Source organism: Aotus nancymaae, unplaced genomic scaffold, assembly GCF_030222135.1.
Source record: "Aotus nancymaae isolate 86718 unplaced genomic scaffold, 86718_ANA_hifiasm-v0.15.2.pri h1tg000007l, whole genome shotgun sequence".
In the NCBI taxonomy this organism is placed as follows: Eukaryota; Metazoa; Chordata; class Mammalia; order Primates; family Aotidae; genus Aotus; species Aotus nancymaae.
Genome location: NW_026988418.1, coordinates 13,616,811 through 13,622,809, shown reverse-complemented (window position 1 = coordinate 13,622,809; position 5,999 = coordinate 13,616,811). Strand labels below are relative to the sequence as shown.

Sequence of the window (5,999 nt, the reverse complement as noted above, 5' to 3'; positions counted from 1 at the left end):
AAAGGGAAGATGCAAGGACTTGTCTTACAGGATTCTGTGAAGGTTAGAAATACCACAGATTGAGTGCCTGGAAAGAGGAGTTGTTTAACGAATGGTAGCAAACATTGTTTCTTGGGTACACACCCTCCTCACGAAGATGGGAGCTCTTTGAGGGCAGGGATTGTGTTTTTGTGTAATATAACTGTACTGAGCACTTCCTATGAATTTGGCAGAACTTCCATGGGGTGTTAACAATTACACTTACCTCATAGGGTTGTGTGTGGATTAAATGAGGAACACTGTGCCCATTTTACAGATAAGGCAACTGAGGCTCAATAAGTTAATGCTCTTTCTTTTACAGTTTTGTTTTTCTCTGTCCCTGCATAGGGCCTCACACATACTTGAATGACTGTGAAATTGCAGTACCTAGTATGGTTATGACTCAGCTCTGTTCACAGGGCATTTTGGGAGGGACCCTTCCCTGCCTCTTTCCCTTCCCTGTCCTGGCCTCCCTGGCAGGAAGGGAGGTTGTGAGCCTGTTTCTGGGCTGGCATTAAGGGAGGGCCTCAAAAGTCTCAGAGCCAAGGGAAGGGAAGAGGAAATCCAGCAGAGGCCCTACCCTTGGTGGGGTGGGTTGGTGGGGGAGAACATTCTAAAGAGCCAAGGAGCAACCTGGGAGAGGTTGAGTCAGATTAAAGTGGACACCTGGGAGGTAGGGTGGGGATGGCAGGGGATATGCGCACAAACCCACCTCGGCTCTGATCAGCAGAGTTTTCTGTTAATGATTTTAGTTGGCAGAGAGGCTCAATGCTCCCTTTGCCTCTTTCTAACAGTGTCTCTACTGTTCTATTTTCTTGGTTCTCTCCAATGATGAAGCTATACTTGTTTCATTTTCTAGATGGGGTCACTGAGGGCCACAGATGGAAAAGACTTACCCAAGGGCACGTAATCTGTGCATCAGGGAAAGCCAGGTATAACAGACTGAGTGCTGGAGTTGGGGTTAAACAGACTGTGAATCCTTCCACCCTACTGCCAAGTTACCTTGGACAAGTTACTTTAATCTCCTGAGCCTCAGTCTGCTCATCTTTAAGACGGGGGTCTTAATAATCTCCTCACAGGGTCAACACGAAGATTAAACAAGAACGTGAGTGCACCTTTTCTAACGCAGTGTCTGAGATGAGTAGATGTTCAAAATAGGGGAACATTTTTTTCTTTTCTCTTTGGCTCCCACCTTTTTTCAACTGCCCCAAATCCCTTTCTGCTCACCTTTTCTTGTTCTGTGGAGTCTTTACACTACCGTGTTAGTGTGTATTTCTGCTACATAGTTCTTTTCCTTTTAGAAGCAAGTGAGTGAAGGAAGAGCCCAGTGGGCAGCTCAGAACCTCGATAATGAAACCACATAGAATCCATCTCAAACAAAACAGCAAACTGACAAGAGTGACCTGCATGTAGTTTTTTATTCCATTTACAGTATCCAAGGACTATAGGAGGAGAGTGGGAGGGGGAGTCAGGAGATGGGGGTTTAAGTCCATGGAGTGGCTATGTGATTCTGGGCTGACCTGTTTTCCTCTCTGGGCCTCAGTTTCCCCATGTGACAATAAGGGGTCAGGCCAGGAAATATTCTGACACTCTGAATTTTTAATTTTATTCTAATTATATGTTTCAGGGAGGAATAACTGGGCTCCGGATAGGAAGTGATGAATGAATATTCTTAATGAGAAGTGGAAATAATTTGTGGTTGAGAGCTGTGCCTCAGATCAGAGTGACAGGATACATGGCTAGGCTATATTTTCCAGCAGATTAAGTTAAGAGCTGTAGCCCAAGACTCTGAAATATGAAGAAAAAAGGAGAAGATGACAGGATATCTTTTTAAAGAAATATTTTTCAGCTAAATGGTGCAGCAGAGGACTTCCAGGAATTTGTTCTTGTTCTCTATCAAAGGTGAAGAGTTCACAGCCTTCAAGGAAACAAGAAATCATGGGATGGAGTGAAGGAAGGTGGCCTGGAACCAGCTACTGAGCCTCTCTGAGTCCCAGTTTCCTCATCTCTAAAATGGGGCTGATCTCCTCTCCCTCAGATGGTCGTTGCAGGAATTAAATGAGGTATTGAGTGGGAAAGCATCAGTCCCATAGCAAATGTTCCCTGAATAGGAGGATCTGAGTTCTGGTTCTGGTCCTGCTGGGGTATGGCTGGTTGAAAGGTCAAAGAGATAATTGAAGGGATTGCCAGCTTCATCATTGGGAGCTGAGATTCCATTTTAGACCAAGAGTGTAACTAAGGTGGTAACCTTAACATTTCATTTATTCATATTTATTTATTGAGCCAATATATATGTATTATTTTTTGGCAGAGATAGCTGAGGTTTTATTTTGGATAAGACAACAACAACAACAACAACAACAAAAACCAAAAAAAGCAATTGAATTGTTTTGTAGCTGGAGGCATGGGCAAGTGGGGGTCCCCAGGCAGTAAACTTCCCCGGGTCGGCTGAAGGCTAGGGCTGAGCCTCAGGTGGGTCTCCCGTTCCCTGTGCTCCCCTGCACAGTGGCCTCCTTCCCTGCTCTGGGGCAGCTGCAGGAGGGGCAGGCTGCGGGGGGCTGCCACAGCTGTTCACTTGGGCAGGATGTCAGAGAACTCGAACACCAGCTTCCCATCTCGAGTCTCGATCTCCTTCACAACCATGCCTCTGGTGGAGCTGGTGCGGCTCAAGGAGCTGGAGCCCATGCCAGAGCCAAAGCTGGAGCCTAGGCTGGGGCTTGTGAGGCCTCCATAGACCAAGCTCAGCCCACCTGCATAGTTGCTGGTGGTCTTCGTATGGATACTCATGTTCTGCATCCCAGACTCCAGCTGGCTCTCCTTGCCCTCCAGCAGCTTCCTGTAGGTGATGATCTCAATGTCCAGGGCCAGTTTGACATTCATCAGCTCCTCGTACTCAGACAGCTGCCGTGCCATGTCCTGCTTGGCCTGCTGCAGGGCGGCCTCCAGCTCAGATAGCTTGGCATTGGCATCCTTAATGGCCAGCTCCCCACGCTGCTTGGCATCTGTGATGGTGGCCTCCAGGGAAGCCCTCTGTCATGTGAGGCCCTCAATCTCAGCCTGGAGTGGGCTGATATTCCGGTTCATCTCGGAGATCTGGCTTTGCACGCCACAAATCATCCCTGTGCTTCCCAGCCTGCGTCTGCAGCTCCTTACACTTGATGTGGTACATATTCTCCACCTCAGCCCGGCTGTGGTTGGTGATGTCCTTGTACAGCAATGATGCTGTCCGTGTCTAGGAAGCGCTGTTGTCCATGGACAGCACCACAGACACATCTGAGATCTGGGACTGCAGCTCCCACGTCTCCTCTTCATGCAGCTGCCTGAGGAAGTTGATCTCGTCAGTCAGCCCTTCCAGGTGAGACTCCAGCTCCACCTTGTTCATGTAAGCTTCATCCACATCCTTCTTGATGAGGACAAATTCACTCTCCATCTCTGTACGCTTATTGATCTCATCCTCATACTTTTTCTCCAGCCCCTCATGTTGCCAAGCTCCGCCTCCAGCTTCAGCTTCTCCTGGCCCAGTCTCTAGCTGCTGCCGAAGGTTGTTGATGTAGCTCTCGAACCTGTTGTCCATATTGCTCTGAGCTGCCTTTTGCTGCTGCAGGAGGCTCCACTTGGTCTCCAGCATCTTGCTCTGCTGCCCCAGGAACCGTACCTTGTCTATGAAGGAGGCAAACTTGTTGTTGAGGGTCTTGATCTACTCCTTCTCCTGGGTGCGCATGGCCTGGATGTTGGGGTCCACCTCCAGGTTAAGGGGGCTTAGTAGGCTCTGGTTGACCATGATGGTGGTGATGCCTCCCATGCTGCTGGCCCCACCATAGCTTCCACCCAGGCCACCCCGAAGCTGCTGTTGCTGCACACTCAGGAGAAGCTTGAGGAGCTGATGCGGGTATCAGGTCCACTCATGTAGAAGCGGCTGCTGAAGGTCTGGGGTCCAGAGGTGGACACCTTGTAGGACTTCTGGGTCACCGTGATGGACATGGTGGAGGCAGGAGGGGAGGTAGGTGGGCTGAACCAGGCAGAGATTCCAGAAGGAGCAGATAAGCTGCTTCTTGGTCAAGCCAATATTTTTCAAGCATCTATCATGTACCTAGCATTTTGTTTGTGCTGGGGTGGAAAACAGCCCCCCAACCCCCCAATGTAGGCTGCTCTCCATAGGCCGCTCTCTACCCCAGTCCAGCCCACATCCATAGGCCGCTCTCTACCCCAGTCCAGCCCACCAAGCCACTGCATGAGTAGGGAATGGGATACAACATTCCTAACCTCCCTGACCCCATCCAGACAAGCACATCCCATCCATTCTGTCTCCTGGTGTCATTCACACTGCCCCTCCTCCTGCAGCACCCCATGTTGGGCTTTCCAGTCACCTTCCTCCCTGCCTTTCCAATACAGGTCCCACATAGCAGGCAGAGCGGCCCTTCTAAAGCACAGACCATGTCACTCTCTTCTTCAAAACTCTTCAGTGGCTCCTTTCTGCCCTCAGAAAGGAGACAGCCCTTTTCATGGCTTAGGAGGACCCCCACAACCTGGCCCTGCCATTCAGGCTCATCACGCATAGCTTCTTCCCTGGCAGTGCAGTTCAGCTCTTTCAAGCATTTGTGGCTTTGCTGGTGGAAAACCACCCAGCAAAGAATTCACCCTTCCTGCCGGTATCTAGTCGGTTTTGAGCATCACCTTCTCAAGGTGAGAACATTCCTAATTTGCCTCCAGCCATGCTAACTCCTGTTCTCAGTTATAGAAAGAGTCTTGGAGAAAGGAAATGACCATCCAAGATCACATGTGAAATGTGACACAGGCCCTTTGTATCAGCCTGCGCAGGCTGCCATAACAGAATACCACAGGCTTAAACCACAGAACTTAATTTTCTCACAGTTCAGGAGGCTGCAAGTCCAAAATGGAGATGCCATCAGGGTTGGTTTCTGGTGAGGCCCCTCTTCCTGGTTTGTAGATGGGCACATGGTTGTGTCCCCACAGGGCCTTTTCTCTGTGAGTGCACACTCCTGGCATCTCTTCCTCTTCTTAAAAGGATACTAGTCCTATTGGATTAGGGCGCTATCCTTGTGACCTCATTTAACCTTAATTAGCTCCTTAAAGGTCCTATTTCTAAATAAAGTCACATTGGGGGTTACAGCTTCAACAAATGAATTCTAGGGGGACACAATTAAGTCGATAACACTCTTCTTGCTGGATATCTGAGGCCAGAAAACAGAAAATGGTTCCCAGGCAAGAGCAGCTCATGTGTGTCCTGTGGAGCTAATGGGGCAGGGATGCAAGGAGGAGCTTGGTGATTAGAGGAAGAAAGGTAGAAGACTGGGACAGGCGGGGATGAGAAGGGGAGGATCCCCGTGGCCTGGAGAGAAGGTAAGAGCAGCCTGTGCAGGGGTGTGAGGCCTGGACTGAGAGTGAACAAGCAGGTTGGGCTATGGAGTGGGGGTAAAGGAGAGGCTGGTGAGCGCAGCCCACTTGACGTTGAGAGCAGTTAGCATATCGCCTTATCTGCAGAGCAGGTGGTCACTAAAGGCTGCCATTACTGCGTGAGCTCAGCACCTCTCATCTAGTCCTCACATCACTCTTGATTGTAGGGATACACACCTCTATTTTTGGGAAGAGGTAAATACAGTTCCATAATTGCCTGGCAAGTTGCAGAACCAGGACCTCAACACAGGAGTCCTGATCCCCAGGCTGGGGTCTATTTTCATCTCAGGGTCAGGGCTAGGGTAAGGCAAGTGAGGCACCAGGGAGGCACTTGCACAATCTGGAGGGTGGGGGCCTCCTTAAATTTTGCGTCCTAGGCACCTTGCTCATCTTACCTGAGTCCTGACCCTGACTGGCCTCCTCCTCTCTGGCTCTCTTCTCTCTAATCTTCTGTGCAGCAGAGGCAATAGGCGCAAGTAGCTGTAGCCAGGCTTGGCTTTGCTCCGAACCAAGTGGGAGGCATTAAGTTAATGGCCCTACAGGTGAAATCAATTCAGTTGAAGTTA

At 49.8% G+C, this 5,999-nt stretch overlaps 1 pseudogene; it reads right to left on the bottom strand.

Moving 5' to 3' along the window:
* Positions 1 to 2,589: 2,589 nt before the first annotated feature.
* On the bottom strand, positions 2,590 to 3,999 carry LOC105704993 (keratin, type II cytoskeletal 8-like; annotated as a pseudogene).
* Positions 4,000 to 5,999: the final 2,000 nt, after the last annotated feature.